This window comes from Muntiacus reevesi, chromosome 2 (genome assembly GCF_963930625.1).
Source record: "Muntiacus reevesi chromosome 2, mMunRee1.1, whole genome shotgun sequence".
Lineage (NCBI taxonomy): Eukaryota > Metazoa > Chordata > Mammalia > Artiodactyla > Cervidae > Muntiacus > Muntiacus reevesi.
The window spans coordinates 37,596,647-37,618,343 of NC_089250.1; the positions used below are offsets into that span (position 1 = coordinate 37,596,647).

Here is a 21,697-nt window from a genome sequence, read left to right on the forward strand (position 1 = left end):
CTGGGGTTCTGCCTGTGGCATGTCTGTTAGGATGCCCGCTGCCAGCACAGAGAGAATGAGCTGAGCCTGTAGGTGTGCCCAGGCGCAGTGGAGCCAGTTCAAAGACAGGCAGGATGGGGATCTTGGAAGAGGTGGGGTTGCTAAGCCATGTTGTGAGGGGGCCATGTGGGATGGTCAGTCCTGTAGGTCCTGTTGACTTGGCCCAGGCTCCGTATTTTGTCAGAGTGTCACTATGGGGAGGTGACAGCCATGTCCACTGATCTGGGCTCACGTGTGTCACACACACATGAACGTGAAGCCAGAGTTGGAGGGGAGTCCCTTCATGCTTGACCTCATTAGTCAGCATCACAAATCCCACCTTGTTCTGGATCTTGAGGCTCTGACCTAAGACCCCTGGTTTTTATTCATGAACTGAAACAGTTGGTATGAGTTTTGTTGTTGTTCAGTCACTCAGTCATGTCCGACTCTTTGTGATCCCCATGGACTGCAGCATGCCAGGCTTCCCTGCCCTTCACCATCTCCTGGAGCTTGCTCAAACTCATGTCCATTAAGTTGGTGATGCCATTCAACCATCTCGTCCTCTGTTGTCCCCTTCTCCTGCCTTCACTGTTTCCCAGCATCAGGATCTTCTCCAGTGAGTCTGTTCTTCACATCAGGTGGCCAAAGTATTGGAGCTTCAGTTTCGGCATCAGTCCTTCCAAAGAATATTCAGAGTTGATTTCCTTTAGGATTGATTGGTTTGATCTCTTGCAGTCCAAGGGACTCTCAAGAGTCTTCTCCAACACCACAGTTCAAAAGCACCAGTTCTTCAGTGCCCAGTCTTCTTAATGGTACTGTCATATCCATACATGACCACTGGAAAAACCATAGCTTTGACTATACAGACTTTGTTGGCAAAGGAACGTCTCTGCTTTTTAATATGCTGTCTAGGTTTGTCATAGCTTTTCTTCTTTAAAAAACACATAGCAAGGAGCAAGTGTTTTTTAATTTCATGGTTGCAGTCACCCTCTGCAGTGATTTTGAAGCCCAAGAAAATAAAATCTATAGACATTGCTTCCACATTTTCCCCTTCTATTTGCCATGAAGTGATGGGACCGGATGCTGTGATCTTTGTTTTTTGAATGCTGAGTTTTAAGCCAGCTTTTTCACTGTCCTCAGAACCTGAAATTTTGTATATAAGTAATGTTCGATATTCATGAACACACAGTAACCTTTTATGTGGCATATATGTGTAAAACTTCCATTCCCACCTCTTCCAAGACCTGATGAGGACTTGATCATCATTGATACAGTGAGATTTGTTGTTATAATACTGCTACTGCCTGTGACTTACAGTCCGTCCAGAAATCCTAAGTCCGGGGGTGACGGGCCACATAAAGGCAATGTGCAGGGCGGCTCTTGAAGTTAGTTTTCTGATTATGCTAAGTAAGTGGGTCCAGCCGTGACTCAGAACTTCATCAGGGTCTTACCTGCATCCTACCAGTTTCTGTGTGACAGTGAGTAAGTTATGTCATTTCTGCTTCCTTGGTTTTTCTTCTGTGAACTAAGTGAGTGGAGTTCAGCAGTGCTGGGAAAGGTGGGCAGGCACGAGCCGCCATGCCCAGCAGACAGGGTGGATGGGGACCCCGTGTGGACGAGACTGCCGTGCAGGGTGCCTCCAGGTCCCCTCGGCAAGATGTGGCCACCAAGATGTGGCAGAGGCGCTGAGGGGCGGTCTTGCCTGCCCTGGGAGGGTGCGAAGGAACTGCATTTGGTCCCCTGGGCCGACCGTGGGTCTCAGTGGAGGGGAGGTGAGCCCCAGAGGCTGAGTGGTCAGCTGTGTCCAGGCAGCCAGGGGTCTCACGGCTTCAGCCCTTGACAAGCACTGACAGGCCTAACAGGTCTCGGCTGTGACTTCTGTCAGGTGTCTGGGTGAACCTCGAGAGGTCTGTGGTGCTAGAGACCGAGGTGTGGCCAGGTTGGCCAGGGTCCCTGGGGACTGCATGTGGGGCCCAGGTGCAGGCACTGTAGGAGACAGACTCACTGAGTCTTTAGGATCCAGCTGCTGCTGCTCATGGGATGGAGGCTCTTGAGGCAGTGTAGACAGGTCCATGAAGATGTTGAAGCTACATTTATATGAATATAACTGCAGCTGCTGGGTTTTGGACCAGGAGCCTGAAGTGAAACCTTCTTTCCTGACCGTTTAAGATGGGGGTCCAGCTGCAGTTATTCACACTGGAGATGGTGGCAGAGACCCTGTGGCTGGTGCAGGTGTGAATTGAGGGGGGCGTCCTCTGAGACACCCACACCAGGCGAAGACCAGGGGGCGCTTCCAGATTTGTAGGCCCTACAGCGGTCTCCACAGGTATATTGGGGGTTTGCTGCCTGTGGACCTGTGCTACCACTTCTGCTGAAATGTGTCATCCCAGCCACTCCTCCCAGAACTCCCACCCAGTATCCAGAAGTCTGTAAGAGCTGACTGGTGGTGGGTGACAGATGGAAGGTGACCATGCCATCTACCTTGCTGTACAGGAAAACAGTCCACCTACCTCCCCACAATGAGGGGAGCTGTGGTTTCCATTTGCTGTGGGTTTCATTTACTTTTCTTTAAAAACAAGTGCCCTCAGGAGTATCACAGGCCTGAAGGGGAGCAGCTCTGAATTTCCGAGACTTGAGAGAGAAAGAAAAGGCAAGAGAAGATGGAGTGAGAGGCTGCAGGATCTTGGGCAAGTGTTTGTTTGAAAATGAACCCAAACCCCCTTGGTTCAGAAGACATTCCCAGGGTGTCACCACCTCTGTCATACAGCAGATGTTCCTTATCTTACCTAATGGACATGAAACTGCTAAAATCAGCTCCTCTTTTGCCCTCCATCTCGTTCCTCAGGCTTCTCACCGTGCTGGGAGGATCCAAGGTTTCCTGTGAGGCCACAGTTCACTTACCCTCTTTCTGGCCCATGGCTAAAGGTATCAGGGCTACTGCCCATGAAAAAGAGTGTGGTTTCCACTTGGGACCACAGGCTGCAGTGTTCCCTCATTTGAGCATCAACCCAGCTGCCACTGGGAGGGTGTGAGAGAGGCACTCCTGGCCAGCACCCGCATTTCTGTCCTGAGGTTTCAGCCCTCGAAACCAAACAAGGAAAATGTTTTGGATGCTGGCATCCGTGTACTTTTCCAACTTAACCTTTGCATAGTGAGACGAGTCCTGGCAGAGCACATTTCTTTCTAATGCACTAGAGCGGTTGTGTGTGTGTGTGTGTGTGTGTATGCTCTGTAGAAGGCTATCTTGTCACTTTTTGCTGCTGTTTCCCTGGTGAAGGTGGGTTCTCTCATTCCTGAACTTTACTTTGCTTCCCTGTGTCAGCATTCTTGTTACTTTTTCCTTCCCTATGCTGATGTTTCATGGTATAAGACACTCTGTGCCTCTGATAGTGTTTTTATTTTATTTTTTTAACTTTAAACAACCTTTTCCCAGTGGTTTCCCTAGAGTTTGCAGTATACATTTTTCACTAATCTGAGCCCATCCTCAAACAGCCTGGCCACCTTACTTGTGCAGGTGCCTCATGGCAGCGGCTCTCAGACCCTAGCGATGCTGTGTCACTCATGTTGCCTTCTATGTGTTCCATAGCCCAGTGCATTACCTACTATTATGTTATAAATACTTTTTTTTTAGATGAACCAAGAATAAGAAAAAGAACAGATCTGGGGACTTCCCTGGTAGCCCACTGGGTAGGGCTCTGCTTCCACTGCAGGGGGCATGGGCTCCATCCCTGGTCAGGGGATACGCTTCCTTTCATTATGTGAATCCAAGTTTCTGACCTGTGTCATGTTCCTTCTGCCTGAGAACTTCCTTGAGTGTTTCTTGTGGATCAAACCAAGCCTTTGTTTCCCTTTCACTTTTGAAGGATAGTTTTGTTGGTATAGAATTCTAGATTGGTGGTGGTTTTCTTGCTTGGACATTTTAGATCTCTCATCCCACTCTCTCCTTGCTGGCTCAGTCTCTCCTGAGAAGTCCTGTGTAACTCAGCATCCTGTTCTGCTGCAGGTACCGTGTGCCTCTCTGCCCACTCCACCCACAGCTTCTTTCAAGATTTTCTCTTCATTTTTTGCAGTTTGCTTGTGATCTGCCCCAGTGTGGTTCTTGATGGATATGCTCTGAGCTTCCTGGGTCTGTGATTTGGTGTCTGGGCTGTTCTTGGCCATCATTACTCCTCTGCTCTTCCCACCTTGTCCTCCTGGAATCTGGTTTTGTGTATGTTACCCCTTGTGCAGTTTCCCCAAGGTTCCTGGACAGTCAGTTCCTTTCCCCCCACTCCTTTCTCTCTCTGTTGGCAGTTCAGTTTGGAAGTCTGTGTTGACCTTCTTCAAGCCCACCGACTTCTCCTGGGGCTGATGAGCCCACGGGAAGCTCTCTCCCTTTCCTTTTGATCCTGTCTGGAGCTTCTGTCTCTCTGCATACATTACCTGTCTTTTCTCAAGAGTTGTCTACTCTTCCCAGTAGAGCCCTTAACATATTAATTGTAGTTACTTTTCCTTGTCTGACAATTCCAGCATCTTGTTTTAAATATTTAAGCCTCATTCTGATGATTGCTTTGGGTTTCCTGAACTTCTGGAATCTATAAATGCATGTCTTTCAATACATCTGGGAAATTTTAAGGAGTGTTTCTTCCAACGTTATTTTCTGCCCTGTTTTCTCTCCTCTTGTTGGGAGGAGGTTATTGGTCACAAATCACAAGTGTTGTTCTGGCTTTTGTTATACAGGATGCAGATATTATACAGGAGCAGGCATATTATGTCACTTTACTGGCAGGGGGGTTGGATTTACTTCCTGCCCAGGCTTGCACCTTAGTTGCCTTATTTATTAGAAACAAATTGGCAAGACTGACCATAATAATTGATTCTGTTTATTGCTCAAGTACAGAGCTAAGGTTGCTGATAACCTGGAGTGTGCTAATACAGTAGATACTACTTACCTGTGCATATTTAAATGTAAATTAATTAAAATTAAATATAAGTTTAATTTCCTTAGTCACAGTACCCACATTTCAAGTGCACAGTGGCTACATGCAGCTGGTGGCTGCCACATTGCACGGAGCTGATAGACAACAGTCTGTCACTACAAAAAGTTCTTTTGGGTGGCACTAGCTTAGAGGGATCAAAGTAAGGTTTTGAGACCGTCATCTGAGCCACTATGGGTGTGGTTAAATATGAACAAGTATGCATTAGAAATACACAGGGCAGAATTTAAGCAAAAAATAAAAACTAACTGCTGTCAGAGTTTGTTCCTTCCATGATCAAATGACATCAGTTTTATTTTTTCCCCTGCTTGCCTTATTAGTTCACGCTAAGCTTTCCTTTCTCAGTTAGAAATGACACCATTGTCCCTATGTTCTCAGTGCCAAGCCAGGACCCACAGAACTCGTGCACAGGAAGAGTGTCTGCCCTGAGAGCGTGTGCCACAGGCCTTACTGGGGTCCCTAACATGCTAGATGGGCTGCATGAATCCTTCATCGATAAACTGACTTCCCAGTAGCTTAAGTTTTTCATGGAGCAGCCTGCTTTTTCTGTGTCAATGAGCTCATGTTAGTTTCCAGCCGTGACCAGAACTAAATAAAAATAAATGAAACTAGGTTCTTTTGACAGTGGTTTGGAGAGCAGGTCTGTGGTGTGTATGTTCTGACTCTGGCACTCACATCTTTCTGGTTGCTCAAAAGGCTTGAAACCAGAAACAGATCAGCTGGAAGTTAGTATCTTTGAGAGACTCAGGGTTTATACAGGCTGTTGAAGGATCCCTTGTTCCTGACCCTGGACTCTCTCCCAATCCCCCCAACGTTTGAAGGCAGTGAAGGAGAACCACCCCAGCAACTTTCTTTCATAAGGTCATGAAATAGTGATGCCAAGTTATTAGACACTTCTTAATGCTTTTATGTTTTCTCTAAGCAGATAATTCTATGGCTTTCTAAGTTTACAAAGTTAGAGACATATTGTAGGTATAATGTGACCTGTGTTTACCATCAAGCAGAATATCATGAGCACTTTCTGAATTGTTTATTCTTGTGTAATAAAACTTATCATTTTCATCTGCACATTGGATGCTTGAAGCATAAATTTATTATCACAGTTCATTAAAATGTAGAATATTTAATGGTAGTAAGTGTAAAAGAATAATGTATTCAAACAGTATCCCAAAGCTCATTTTAAGTTCAAAAATAAAGGTTTTAATCTATGCCAGGAAGGTGGAGTTCCCCAAAGATGGGACATGGAAACTAGTTTCAGGATTTTAGTTACTAGCATTGCAGGTGAGAAAAGAGATATTGAAAGGCCCAGGTTCTTAAGTTTGGGTTAATATCTTGATTGAAATATAGGAGCAAGTAGTTTACTTTTCTTGACTGTAAAATGGAAGTATTATGGTCTCTGGAAATTAAGTTATGTATTACCTTTGTGGTTTTTCAGATATCGGTTATGATGTAGTACAGAACTGTGGCAGGTGGGTTTCAGAGCATGAGGGTTGACCTGGAGGAAATTTTGATTCCTCAATGTGTGTCCAGCTAGACCTAAAGAACTTGGACAAGCTGCAGTTCAAACAAGTCTTCCCTTTGTGGGCCTGTGAACTTCACTGTCAAGCTGGGCTCTGGAATGGAAGGCTGATAATTCCATTGAGACATCTGCTCATAATATGGCCCTTTCCTAAGAGTGTGACCTGTGTTGAGTACATCTGTTGGAAGCATGTTCACAGATGTGACATCTCCGTGTATAAACTACTGTACTTTTGCTTTTACTGCAGTTCATCCAATTAATTTAGATCTGAGGGGATAGAAACTGCTCTGTTAAGTCTGGGATTTAGTTAAACTTGGATGGCAAATCAAGAAGCAACAGTTAGAATTGGACATGGAACAACAGACTGGTTCCAAATCGGGAAAGGAGTATGTCAAGGCTTTATATTGTCACCCTGCTTATTTAGCTTATATGCAGAGTACATCATGAGAAACACTGGGCTGGAGGAAGCACAAGCTGGAATCAAGATTGCCGGGAGAAATATCAATAACCTCAGATACACAGGTGACACGACCCTTATGGCAGAAAGTGAAGAACTAAAGAGTCTCTTGATGAAAGTAAAGAGGAGAGTGAAAAAGTTGGCTTAAAGATCAACATTCAGAAAACTAAGATCATGGCATCCGGTCCCATCACTTCATGGGAAATAGATGGGGAAACAGTGGCTGACTTTATTTTTCTGGACTCCAAGATCACTGCAGATGGTGATTGCAGCCATGAAATTAAAAGACGCTTACTCCTTGGAAGGAAAGTTATGACCCACGTAGACAGCATATTAAAAAGCAGAGACATTACTTTGTCAACAAAGGTCAAGGCTATGGTTTTTCCAGTAGTCGTGTATGGATGTGAAAGTTGGACTATAAAGAAAGCTGAGTGCTAAAGAATTGATGCTTTTGAACTGTGGTGTTGGAGAAGACTCTTGAGAGTCCCTTGGACTGCAAGGAGATCCAACCAGTACATCCTAAAGGAGATCAGTCCTGGGTGTTCATTGGAAGGACTGATGTTGAATCTGAAACTCCAGTACTTTGGCCACCTGATGCGAAGAGCTGACTCATTTGAAAAGACCCTGATGCTGGGAAAGATTGAGGACAGGAGGAGAAGGGGACAACAGAGGATGAAATGGTTGGATGGCATCACCAACTCAATGATCGTGGGTTTGGGTGGACTCTGGGCGTTGGTGATGGACAGGGAGGCCTGGCGTGCCGCGGTTCATGGGGTCACAAGAGTCGGACACAACTGAGCGACTGAACTGCACTGAACTGAACTGGATGACAAATGCTTGCCATATCAATCTTGGCATGACCATCTGGCTTTTGTTGTAGGCTCAGAATTGCAAAAGGAAATTCTCAGAATTGCCAAGGAAGACACTTGGGCATTCTATACCGAAGAACCGACCCTCCTTTGAGCAATATAAAAAATATCCCAAGAAAAAGCATTTAGTTTGTACCCTGTTTCTATGGTTTCTTTAGGTTCCCAATCCCTCTGTCTCCCTCATTGTTAAAAGGATTTGGAAATGATTTTTCCAATGTATTGGAAAAAAATGTATTTTTTTCAAGATATTTGTCCATTTTATCCATATCTAATTTGTGGGCATAAAGTTGCAGTATATCCTTTTTATTCTTTTAATGTCTGTAAAATGTTCTGCTGTTGCCTCTTTGATTCCTGATACTCATAACTTGTTTCCCTCTTTTTTTCTTGATAAGTCTAGCAAGAAATATATTAGTTTTATTCATCTTTTTAAAAAATTTTCTCTTTTGTTTTTCTGTTTGAAATTTCATTACTTCCTGCTCTTGTTATTCCCCTTCTCCTGCTTGTTTTGGGTTTACTTTGCTTTCATTCTTTTAATTCCTTAAGATGGAAACTCCAATTATTGACTTGAAAGTTTTCTTATTTTCTAATGTAATAAGCATTTGATACTATGAATTTTCCTCTAAACACTACTATAGATGAATTTCACAAATTTTTTTTTTAGATGAATTTCACAAATTTTGATTGTTGAATTTTCACTCACTTTAAAATGTTTTCTGATTTGCCATGTGACTTCTCTTGGATACAAAGACCATTCAGAAGTGTGTTGTTTAATTTCACATACTTGGTTGGTGTCTTTTTGAGCTCTAAGGATAAAGTTCTGATAAATTGGCATCTCTTGGGTGAGAGGTATTAGGATTGATACATGACAACACGGCACATTTCTCACAGTAAGGTAAAAAAAAAAAACAGTCATTTTCTTGTTGTATAAACTTGAAAGGATATCTCCAGCTGTTTTGTTATGCTTGGTCATGTATTTTAATATGATTTGAAAACAAATTTTGGGCCCCTTCTGAGTAATATGTCTTATCTTTGTTCTTTTTAGTGCATTATCATTGGGCAGAACTGGATCCTGAAAAATCCATGAAAGATGCTAGGCACCTATGCTACTTTAAAGACTTGGACCTGAATCCTGAAAAGGAAGATGGAAATAAGAAACTGGGAACCTACAAAAACACACACAAAAAACCCACCAAAGGAGCGTTACCATTTTTTGTTGCTGCTGTGGCTTAATAGAGAAGATGGGTGCTGCCAGGGTGGGGAAGGTCCCCCATGCACAGGGCAGCAAGGAACACATCCAAGGGTCCCCTCAGGAAGGCCGCGTTGGTTCCTCTGATTCTCGGCTTGCTTTTGGAACAGGCTGGCCCAACATCACTTGTCATCCTTTCACCCTGTGGTATATTTCTGAGTGTCCATGATGGGTCCCAAATGCGGTCATACTGTCCATGTTTTTCCCAACACTGGCTAGGCCAGGGCTCATGTTAGGGTGTAAAGAGAACAGTTGTCCATGATAATACATTATGTGAGACCTTTGCATCTTACAAATTTTCTCTTTTTTTCTAAAAAGAAATAAACTCCAAAGCTCAACAAACCACTTTATCCTTAGCTAAATTCTGCTATGTTTCTTCTTAAGGATCGTGTCTATAGAAATATGACGTGTCTGACCCTTCTCCGTATACATGCACGTCTTTTCAGATAACCCTTTTGCAGGGGGCCTTCCCTCAGGGCCCACACAGGCTCCTGCTTCTATGGTGAGAGCCTGTCTATGGTGATGTATAGTTGGTGCCATTTTCCTTGGTCACTAAGTAGCAGGAAAGGGCAATGTGCCTGTGAAGGGAATCCTCTTCAGAACGGCCAGGTGACTGACACCACATGCATGCAGCTCTGTATCTGGTTTGTCCATCTCTAGGACATAGCAGGGGGAAGCCCCACCATGTCAGACCACACAGATGACCTTTTCCCAGGAGCCGCATGGTTGTCTGGGTGTCCGAGTCCCCTTAGCAACGTGAAGGAAGAACCATGCCTGGTAAAGGGTTTCTCACTTAAGTTTGATCTAGTGGTACAACAATAGTGATCATTTTTAGACATTATATGAAGTCAATAATAATCATATATTACCATACATAATATACATTTATATAGCATATCTGTAATATGCTTATACAGTTATCCTCTCTTGGAATACTTCTTGCCTAAGTATAGAAGAGACATCCTTATTTGGCATTTTGGTGATGCTGAAACTTTTCTAAAAGCTCACGGCACCTGGTGTTCCCAGGCAATCTCCCATCCAAGTCCTAACCAAGCCCAACTCTGCTTACCTTCTGAGATCAGATGAGAGGAGTCACATTTAGGATGATAAGGCCATAGCTGGGTACTGCTGACACTCTGTGACTTTATAATAATTTCTCAGCCCCTGTTCCCTGATCCAGTTGTCTGCTTCAAACAAGAACATAGCTAGAAAATATGAGAGGGAGAAAAGTTCAAATCATATCTCCTTTGTACATCCAAGTACTTGGAACTCAGAGTTGGAAAGGGGCTTGCTGAATTGCTTTATTCTGACCCAGTGCAGATTGTTCAGTATCCAGATGGTCCATTTGAATCTGCAGTGGTGTAAACCTCTTGGTTTGAAATCATGGTGACCCAGATGCAGTTTATGGTCGTTCCTCCAGCCCACAGGCATTGAGGTCCAGGAAGCTGTCCTGTTTCTCTTGTCTAAGTCAACTTTTACAGAGTGAATCTCTAGTTTTGTAGACTCGGTTGTAGGGCAGTGGACTTACTGAACAGATCTGTCAGGGGTTTCCTGCCATAGCATTTGATCACCAGCAGCTCATGCTGAGTGAAGAGCTGCAGCCTGTCTGTACAGACAGACGAGCCTGTGTGCCTGACATACGGACGGTGATGAAACATGGGGCTCATCGCTCACAACCCAGGTCCCGGATCCCAGCTCAGAGGAACTCAGACAGACCTGAGTGTGAGCAGTAGCATGTGGTCAACTCGATAAAGGGTCTGAAAACCATAAAAGGAGATGAGCTGAAGGGGCAAAAACTAACTCTGAATATCTGAAGGACGTGAAAGAGACGCTGGGTCAGAAACAAAAGTGGAGCAGTGAGTTTAAGTGTCATTAACACAGATGCTGCCTTGATGGATGCAACCACACCATGCAACAGGGGATGGCGATGTTGAGAGTGCTAGAGCAGAAGTTCTGAGCCTGCTTGTGTAGGGGAAGAGCTTTGTTTATTTTCATCACAGTCCAGGACCAGAGTACGTGCTCCAGTCCCTTATGTAAGATGATGTAGGACAGTCGGTCCTCTACGCAGTGGTCATCACAGATATGGAGAGCCAACCGTGTTTTTAAACATTTCCCCTCCCTCACAGTGTGCAGGGAAGATGGTAGATGTCAGAAAATGTTGGATGCTTTTGTAGCATCGGGTGGAAGAATGCTTTTCCGTCATCTTGAAGGTCGCTTTCAACTCCAGGCAGCCCCTGAGGCGCATGTACATATTTAACGGCCAGCTGGAGGGTCAGGTCTGACTGCAAGGCGAGGTTAAGGAAAGAAACATGAAAGCTCAGGAAGAAACCCCACGACATCCTCCACTGCCTCAGAGAGGCTGTTCATCCCTGCCTTCCCCAGGCTCCTCCTCTCCTGCTGAAGGTCGTTTCCAACTCTTACGGTGAGACAAGTGGCTACAATTAGCTTCTGGGGGTAGCTCTGCTTACAGAGTGTAAAACCCAGTCTTCATGTCCCTCCCAACTTGCCCGACTCCTTCTCGCCGCTTATTTATCAAACTTGCTGTTTATTGTCCACTAAAGCATGGTTTGACTGAGGATGGGAGAGGATTGTACCATGTACGGCTTTCCTGAGAGGTCTTGGCAGACTCTGGGCCTGGGACTTTAAACAGAGCGCTGCCTGGTGCCGCCGGGTGGCAGGGGCCGTTTAATCTTGCCTTCCGTGGTTTACTTTATAGGAGACAGACCTCTTCTGGCGACACAGAACACAGACCAAATACAGAAACTTTCAGAGTGGAGGTGGGCGCCAAACACCAGAGAGAGCAGAGAAGCCACGCCAAGGTCACGCAGCAGCTCACCCCAAGTCTGTTGAGATCAGGCCATCCCTGCCCAGATGCCTTGGTCTCTCCCATGGGCAGAGCTGCACTCATTCTCAAGGGCACAGCAGGCACCCCACGCATTGGAAGCTACTTTCCTGCAGTGGCCGCATCTCTTCTGTGGCTCGCACCAGCCTGCAGTCAACTACAGCCCCACGTGTGTCCCGTGTGACCAGAGTCTGGCCAGTGGAAGGTACCCAGTGAAGAAATTAATTGTGTTTCTGTTAGGCACAGGCCTCTTGGGCTTCCGTGTCATCCTGGCTCTTCCTCCAGCTCTGTGTTATCCTCAGATGAGTTTTTCTGTCTTTATCCAGGTCCTGGCTAAACATGCTGCACAGCGGAGTCGGCACCCGGTTAGGGATCTTCTTAACAGGTCAACAGATGCATCCGTCATGTTTTCGCTCACCCCACTTTCCTTCTCCTCGAGTCACCACTCTTGCCAAAGTCAAGCAACCCCCTTTTCAAAGTAATTTGGTGATTAATCCCTTGATTCTGTCAAACAGTATTAATGCAGCATCACTGAGTTACAGCATCACCGATTCAATGGACATGAACTTAGGCAAACTCCAGGAGATGGTGATGGACAGGGAGGCCTGGCATGCCGCCGTCCATGGAGTCGCAAAGCAACTGAACAACAGCCGTGTTACTTGTGAACCCATGCTGACTTCCGACTAGCGCTGTGCTGTTCCACAGGCCCCCAACCTAACTTCATCATCATCATTGGTTCTCGAATGTTTTCAGATGATACAGTGTTTATCTTTATTTATTTCACTCATAACCCCCTCAGGTTTCATCTGTGTTGTTGCTAATGACGGGATCTCCTCCTTTCTCTTGGCTGAATAATATTTCATTGTGTGTACTGACTTCATCTTCTTCATCCATTCATCCATTGACAGGCACTTACACTGTTTCCATATCTTGGCTGTTGTAAATAAGGCTGCAGTGGATACGGGAGTGTGAGTTTATCTTCCAGATATTGGTTTTGTTTCCTTCAGATATATGCCCAAGAGTGGAATTGCTGGATCATGTGGTACCTCTCTTTTTTTAATTTTTTGAGGCACAGTGGCTGTACCAATTTATGTTCCCATCAATGATGTACTAGGGCTCCCATTTCTTTGTACCTTCACAAACACTGGAAATCTCTTTCCTTTTTAAGAACAGCCATCCTGACAGGTGTGAAGTGAAATCTCGTGGTTCTGATTTCCTTGAAGATTAGTGATGTTGGGCACTTTTTCATGTACCTGTTGACCTTCTGTATATCTTCCTTGGAAAAATTTGTCTATTCAGTTTCTTTGCCCATTGGTAAATCAGGTTCCTTATTTATTCTTTGCTATTGAGTTGTATAGGTTCCTTACATATTTTGAATATTAATCCCTTACCAGGTCTATGGTTTGCAAGTATTTCCTTTGATTACATGGCTTTGCTTTTCATTCTGCAGATTGTTTCCTTTGCTCTGCAGAAGCTTTCTAGTGTTTTTGTTCCTCTTGTTTGTGTTTTTGTTGCCTGTACGTTTGCTGTCATCTCCAAGAAATCACTGCAAAGAATAATGCCATGGAGTTTCTTACCTGAGTTTTCTTCTAGGAATGTTATGATATCAGCTGTTGCATTTAAGTCTTTAATCCATCTTGAGTTAATTTTTGTGAGTGGTGTAGAATAGGGGTCCAATGTCTCTTTCTCTGCAAGTGTTTATCCAGTTTCCCCCACACCGTTTGTTGAAGAGGCTGTCCTTCCCCCATTGCATATTCTTGGCTCCCATGTCAGATATTAGCGGAACATATTTTATAAGCACAGACATAAATTAGGTTTATTTCTGGGCTCTCAATTCTGTTCCATTGGTCTCTGTGTCTGTTTTTATGCCAGTATCATACCATTCTGATTACTTTATAATATAGTTTGAAATCAGGAAGAATGAAGCTTCCAGCTTTGTTCGTTCTGAAGATTGCTATGACTGTTTGGGGTCTTTTGTGGTTCCATATAAATTTTAGGATTGTTTTTCCTATTTCTGTGAAAAATGCCAATGGAATTTTGCATTTAATACATGGATGGTTTTGGGTAGTATGGACATTTTAAGAATATGAATTCTTTCAGTCCATGAACGTGGGCTTTTCATCCAATTATTTGTGTCTTCCTTAATTTCTTTCATTATGTCTTATAGTTTTCAGTGTATAGGTCTTTTACCTACTTTTGTTAAATTTATTCCTAGGTATTTATTGTTTTGATGTCATTGTATATGGGGTTGTTTTCTTAATTTTTCTTTCTGTTAGTTTAAGTGTATAGAAAGGCCACTGATTTTTGTATATAGACTTTTTATTCTAAAACTTTACTGGATTTGTTTATTAGTTCTAACAGTTTTTTTTTTTTTATAGTATTTAAGTTTTTCTGTATATAAGATCACATCATCTACTGAGGTGTTTTCGTCTGAAGTCTTGAAACCTTCAAAGTCATCCATAAGTGTTGGAATTAACTTCTTCCAAACTCCTGTTAATATTGGTATTTTGACCTTTTCCCCTGAGTTGTGAATTCCTCAGTGGATCTTGAGCGGTGAATCCTTTCTAGAAGGTTTTCAATTGACTTTGTCCAGATCTATCAGAGACTCACTCTATGTGGCAGCTATGGCCTATGGAATGTATTTGTTAAAAAAAAAAATAACACTTGAAAGTAGAAATGACACCTTGCTCCATGGGCTACAGAATGGATATGGTTGGTGTTCGTAGGCATGACTGCAACGTGCATCATGTCTGTCTCCATCAGAGCTCTTGGTGACCAGGTACATTGTGAATGAACAGTAATATTTTGAAAGGAATCTTTTTTTCCTGAGCAGTAGCTCTCGATAGTGAGCTTAAAACATTCAATGAATTTCTCCTTTCTAGATATTAAAGTCCTGGATGGCATCTTCTAACACAAGGTTGCTTCATCTCATGGACAACCTACTGTTTAGTGTAGCCACCTTCAGTCATTGTCTCAGCCACGTCTTCTGTGTGACTTGCAGTTTCTGCATCAGTACTTGCTGCTGCTTTGTACTTCTCTTATGGAGACAGCTTCATTCCTTAAATCTCATGAACCCATCTCTGGTAGCCTCACACATTTCTTCATTTCTTCTGCAGCTTCCTCACCTTTCATGGTCTTTCCAGAATGGAAGAGAGGCAAGGCCTGGCTCTAGAGGAGGCTTTGCCTTGAGGCAGTGTTCTGGCTGATTGGATCTTCTGTCCAGACCACATTGACTTTTTCCCCATTGGCACCAAGGCCGTTTCTTCTCATTTGTGGGCTCCCTGCTTCCTGGTAGCTCAGCTGGTAAAGAATCTGCCTGCATTGCAGGAGACCTTGATTCGATTCCTGGTTTGGGAAGATCCACTGGAGAAGGGATAGGCTACCCACTCCAGTATTCTTGGGCTTCCTGGTGGTTCAGATGGTAAAGAATCCACCTGCATTGCAGGAGACCTGGGTTCAATCCCTGGGTTGGGAAGATCCCCTAGAGAAGGGAAAGGCTACCCACTCCAGTATTCTAGCCTGGAGAATTCCATGGACTGTATAGTCCATAGGGTTGCAAAGAGTTGGACATGACTGGGCTACTTTCACTTTTCACTTCACTTTAGCTGCTTTCTGGGACCTTTGGCAAATGCCCAGTTGGCCAGTAGCTTTGCCTCTGCCCTGTTCACTGCCTCTGTCTGCTGTCACTGCCAAACTCGTCCCACCTAGATGACCACTTCAACAGGCTGCCTGTTTCTCCGGCTCACCTCCTCCAGTGAGCTTGGGCTTCCTCACAGCGTGGCAGCCTCAGGGTTCCAGGAGGTTCCCGGGCCCCTTAAGGCCTAGACTCAGAAGTCACACACCATCACACCCACCATATTCTCATGGTCAAAGTAAGTCAGAAGGCCAGCTCAGATCTAGGTGGTGTGGAGACATAGACTTCATGGATGGAGACTTGATGGGAGGGGCAGCAGTGTCCCATTGCGAAGGGGCACGTGTTCACTGGGGGCCGTTATCACAGTGACCTGTCAAATCCCACGATTTGCCGAGTGAGGGTCAATAAGTACATGCCTCACCAGGAGAAAACTGGGACTCTTTCTCCTGCAGCACTTATATGTGAACAATAAAAATAGACACTAGTTAACTTAAACCTAACAAACATTAGAAGGACATTAGGAAGCTCACAGACTTGATGGAAGCATTTTTCATTGAGACCTCAAAAGTGATAGGAAGGAGCTTCCCTGGTGGTCTAGTGGTTGAGAGTCGGCCTGCCAATGCAGGGGTCATGGGTTCCATCCCAGGTCAGGAGGGATCCCACATGCCGCAGAGCAAGTAAGCCCTGTGCACCACAGGCATTGAGCCAGTGCCCTAGACCCGTGAGCCAGAATTACTGAGCCCCCACGCTGCAGCTGCTGAAGTCCATGTGCCTACAGCCCGAGTTCTGCAACAAGAGAATCTACTGCAATGAGAGCCCACACACAGCGAAGAGTAGTCCCCTCTTTTCGCAACTAGAGGAAGCCCCGCACACAGCAACAGAGATCCAGCACAACCAAAAACAAAAGAAAAAAAAGTGACAGAGGGCAGCCCCGAGGATCCCTGAAGGAACCTTTGTAGGGAATGGCCTCTGGGATAACTTCGTCTGATTTGGGGATAGGGTGGGAGTTGAGTGTGTCATTTGGCTCACAATTCAGATTCCTTGAGAGTGTGACATAACATAAGGAATATGGTCAGTAACACTGCAGTGACTTTGTGAGGGCAGGTGGTTCCTAGGCTTAACGTGGTGATCACTTCATGGTGTAGGGGTGTGTCAAGTCATAACGTAGGACATCTGAAACCAACTTTATATTGTATGTCAACTCTGTCTCATTAAAAACAATTCCGATTCCTTGGGGAGCTGACTTGGATGTCTTCCCACTGCTCAGGTTGGTATGGGTGGGCAGGGCACTTTTACTGATGGGACTTCGTGGAGTGGGGGTGGCGGGGTGTCCCTGAGGAAAAGTGAGGTGCTGTGTGAACACCAGAGAGGTGCCTACTGACTTCTGATCACCCCCCAAGGGAGCTTATGTGGACCCTTTGAGCCTGACAGTGACTTATGTCAAAACATCATCAATTTATTATTTTATCTCACTGCCTCTGCTTCTCCCCACCCCCACAGTGAAAACAATCATTAAAAAGCCTTTTTCCTCTTCTTCATGCAAAATGAAACTTTAGTTTAACCTGTGTCTCACTGGACCTAACTTCATAAATGGAAGTGTTTCCAAAGGTCCTCTCACTCGCTCTGTTTGTTCTCAGCATCCTCTCTGAGACATTTAGCCCCTGTCCTAACATCAGTCCTCACCTGCCCGCAGGTGACTCTTCTATTGCGCACTGACCGTTTCCAGCCTTCCTTGCCAATCTTCCACCCAGATCCCCTGGACTCAATCCACTTTCCCTCCCCAAATACACTGTAGCAGGTACCACCCTGAGATACACACACTCACCATCACTGTCAATCCCCTGGCTCATGTCTTCTTGTGCTGTAGATTGTGGGAAGCCGAAAGGGCCTTTTCTCAGACTCCCATGCAGCTGGGGAGCCATGCTTGGCTGAATTCCTCCAAGCAGATCCGTTCATGTGAGACAAGACGGCACATGGATGCTGCTTCTGGGGCGGCATGGGATCTTCCACTGTCCAGACCTCCAAAATCACAGACTGTGTATAGTGACAGCAGTAGGGTTTCTGCTGGAACATTCCTGTGGGGAGGTGGGACATGTCTCCTGGCTACATCACTCCTGGCCATGTAAGCACCTGAGTTTCCTGCCCCCTTAGATGTTTTGTGAGACAGCTAATAGAATAAACCTTGTCTGCTTAAACTTGTTGCAGTGGATTCTCTTGTCTGCAAGTAAGAACCCTGCATGATATAAACACTCACTAGCTTCCCCAGTAGTTGTGAAATTCATTCAGTTGTGTCTGACTCTTTGCAAACCCATGAACTTTATAGTCCATGGAATTCTCCAGGCCAGAATACTGGAGTGGGTAGCCTTTCCCTCTCCAGCAGACCTTCCCAGGAATCGAACCAGGGTCACCTGCATTTCAGGCGCATTCTTTACTAACTGAGCTATGAGGGAAGCCCCAGTGCTATAGTGTAAATGTTGAACAACAGACTCTTTGTCCCCAACTGCAGCAAAAAAGCCTGATACTTTGTACTTCCACCAGCAGTGTATGAGAATTCCAACTGCTTTGTCTTCCCACTGATAACCTAGTTTTGTCAGCACTTTATTGAGGTTGGTAAAAGAAGGGATATAGTTTTCAGACAATCCAGTATCATAACATGACTTTGGGTGGGGACAGGATATTAACACATACACACATGTTTTTATAAACCTTGGCAGTGCAGTTTTTAAAAAGTTGTTTCTTAGGTCTTTAGAGTCCAACTCCTTATTTTAAAAAAATTTTTATTGGAGTATAGTTGATTTACAGTTTTGTATTAGTTTCAGGTGTGGAGGAGGATGTGGCAACCCACTCCAGTATTCTTGCCTAGAGAATTCCATGGACAGAGGAGCCTGGCAGGCTGCAGTCCATGGGGTCGCGAAGAGTTGGTCGGACACGACTGAGCAAATTTTACTTCACTCACTTCACTTCAGGTGTATAGCACAGTGAATCAGTTAGACATATATCCACTCCTTTTTTTTAGAATCTTTTCCCATATAGACCATTGCAGAGTATTGAGTAGAGTTCCCTGTGCTATATGGTAGGTCCTTATTAATTACCTATTTTATATATAGTAGTTTACATACGTCAACCCCAACCTCCAAATTTATCTCTCCCTAGCTCCTCATTTTTTGAACCTGTTTGGTCACAGATTAAGAATTAGGGAAATCTTCAAGGTATTGTTTGATTTGAGCTAGAAAAACCTCTCCAAATTTAGGCATAGCTCCCTGGTTGTTCCTGTCTTCTCTTTGAAGAGGAAGAGCCACCTCATCAACCATCCAGGACATTTTCTTCATGTCCCCAATCGTCCTACGAATGTGGGAGGAGACTGTGAATTGAGGGGCTCAGGTATGGCAGGTCAAGCATGACGGATGTGTAATTCAGTTGTCATTTCCATGTTGAATCAGGAAGCACATTCAGAAACGAGAGGCATATGGTCAGCAGCCAATTAACAGCCTTGGTGGAATTCTGATCAGTTCAGGAAATGGTGCTAATATTGAAACCATGGCCAGCTCTGTCTGTCAACGAGCTGTGCTGTTCCCTCCACCCACTCCAGTGTTCTTCCTGACTCCCTGGGTCTGAGACAGAGGAGTCACAGCTGCTGAGGCTGGAATCTGACTTCAGTGCTGGCTTCAGTTTTTCATCCACAGGGACTTCTCTTGTTTCACCATCCATGGCCACATTCTCAGCACATGGTACCAAATGCTCAGAGAAATCCTTGGTTTTTGGTGTCAGGGTTTTTAATAAGGAGACTCGGGCCCAGTGTTGTGGTGTTTGCTGGTGTGCGTGTGTGGATGGGTGTTGTGTGGTGGGGACAGGGGAGATTGAAGGCAGGGTGGGTGGTGAAGGAGGTAAAGGGGTGGTGAGTCACTCATTCCAGAGAACCAATTAAATTACCTCCGGGTAGTCCATCATGTCCAACGTTTCCTGTTTCCTTTTCTCCCCTCCTTGGTGCTGACGACCAGACCCTTTGGGATCGGGTGACCGGAGCAGACAGGCAGGCACCTGCTGGTTCGCTCAGATCCAAGCAGCTCATGCTCTGCCTCTTTAGTTGTCGACATAGGAATTGCATTCATTACCTTGTGTCCCACTTTTGAAGCTTCCAGAAATAGGAATTTTACCATCAAACCTCAGTGGAGGGAGTCCGTTCTAATAGTAAGGAGAAAACAGAAACAGCACATAATGGGGCCTAAAAAGTGTGTCCTTGTAAAATGTCAGACCCAGCGTGTCATCTGGGCTTAACTTATTTTCATCTGGTTTTACCTAACTTGCCCAACTACAGATATGACTGTACTCACTTCTGGATTCCATGGCAGCTGTTTTGTCCTGTGTTTTCTCATTTGTGTCTGTGATTCTAATGTGGCAGATTCAATTCCCCTTGATTCTCCCCATTCAACAGTTGACTCAGTATATCAGTTAGCTTTTGCTATGTAACAGGCCATCTAAAAACTGTGTGGCTTAGAATAATACATGTTATCTTTAATTGACTTAATTTTTTTAGAGAAGTTTTAGGTTCATAGCAAAATTGAGTAGAAAGTGCAGAGAGTTCCCATTTTCTCCTAGGCTTACACATGCATAGCCTCCAATACCATCAATGTACTCCATCAAGGTGGGACATTTGTTAAAATCAGTGAACCTATGTTGAGACATCATTGTCATCCAAAAGCTATAGTTTATATAAGGACTCACTCTTGGTGTAGTACATCCAGTGGGTTTTGACAAGTGATGACCTGTAAGAATTCCATGGACAGAGGAGCCTGGTGGGCTACAGTCCATGGGGTCACAAGAGTTGGACACGACTGAGCAACTAAACCATCACCATCATCCATCGATATGGGGCTTCCTTGGTAGTTCAGATGGTAAAGAATCTGCCTGAAATACAGGGGACCCAAGTTCAATCCTTGGGTCAGGAAGACCCCCTGGAGAAGGGAATGGCTACCCACGCCAGTATTCTTGCCTAGAGAATTCTGTAGACAGAGGAGCCTGCTGGGCTAAAGTCCATGGAATCGCAAAGAGTCAGACACAACTGAGTAACTAACACTACACTACTACCACGACTATCCACTGATATAGTGTCATACAGAACAGTCATGCTGCCCTAAAAATCCTCTGTGCTCCACCAGTTCATTCCTCCCTACCCCCAAACCCCTGACATCCACTGATCTTTTTCTCTGTGTCCATCGTTTTGCCTTTTCTAGAATGTCATATAGTTGGACTCATACGGTATGTAGCTTTTTCAGATTGGCTTTTTAAGTAACATGCTTTGAAGTTTCCCCGTGTCTTTTCATGGCTTGATAGTTCATTTGTTTTTAGTGCTTAATAGTATTCCATTGTGTGAATGTACCATAGTTCATTTTTAACCCACTGAAGTTCATCTTGGTTGCTACAAGTTTTGACAATCATGTATAACACTGCTATCAATATCCTTGCGTGGGTTTTTGTGTGGATATAGTTTTCAGTTCATTTGAGTAAATACTAAGGAGCACAAAATAAGCTGGATCCCATGGTAAGTGTGTGTTTAGTTTTGTAAGAAACTGCCAAACTGTCTTCCAAAGTGGCTGCACCATTTTGCATCCACCCAGCAGGGGATGAGTGTGCCTGTTGCTCCACATCCCCTCCAGCATTAGGTGTAGTCAGTGTTGTGGATTTTGGCTGTTCTAATCGATTGTATACTGGTAACACACACTTTTCATTTCTCAAGGTTCTCTGGATTGTTTAGGTGGTTCTTCTCACATGGGCTTCTTGGCTGGGGCTGGGTAATCTAGGCATCTCACTTCTATTTCTGGGGCCTTGGTCCATGTGGCCTGTCATCCTCCAGCAGTCTTCTTCAGACAGTGGTGGAACATGTCCAGTAATCAGAGGGCATGGCTAATGGTGCAGCACTTTTTAAGCTCCTGCTTGTCTTAAGTTGCTGCATCTCACTGTCTAAAGCAAGTCACTTGGCCAGACCCAGACCAAAGGGATGGAGAGATGGACTTCACTTCTTGATGGAAGGAGCTGAAAAATATTGTGATCCCCCCCATTTCTTCCATCTGTGGCAACCAGTGACTGGGACATCTTACTCAGCAACTGGATAACCTCTGATATTACATTCAAAACCTCT

At 44.7% G+C, this 21,697-nt stretch overlaps 1 protein-coding gene across 2 annotated transcripts in view; it reads left to right on the forward strand.

Moving 5' to 3' along the window:
• The window catches only part of DTD1 (D-aminoacyl-tRNA deacylase 1), a 77,332-nt gene extending 67,897 nt beyond the window's left edge, over nucleotides 1-9,435 (forward strand). For both annotated transcript variants that reach the window (XM_065921305.1, XM_065921304.1), the window contains exon 6: nucleotides 8,882-9,435. The gene's annotated coding sequence lies outside the window, so the exon portion shown is untranslated. The remainder of the gene's footprint in view (nucleotides 1-8,881) is intronic.
• Nucleotides 9,436-21,697: the final 12,262 nt, after the last annotated feature.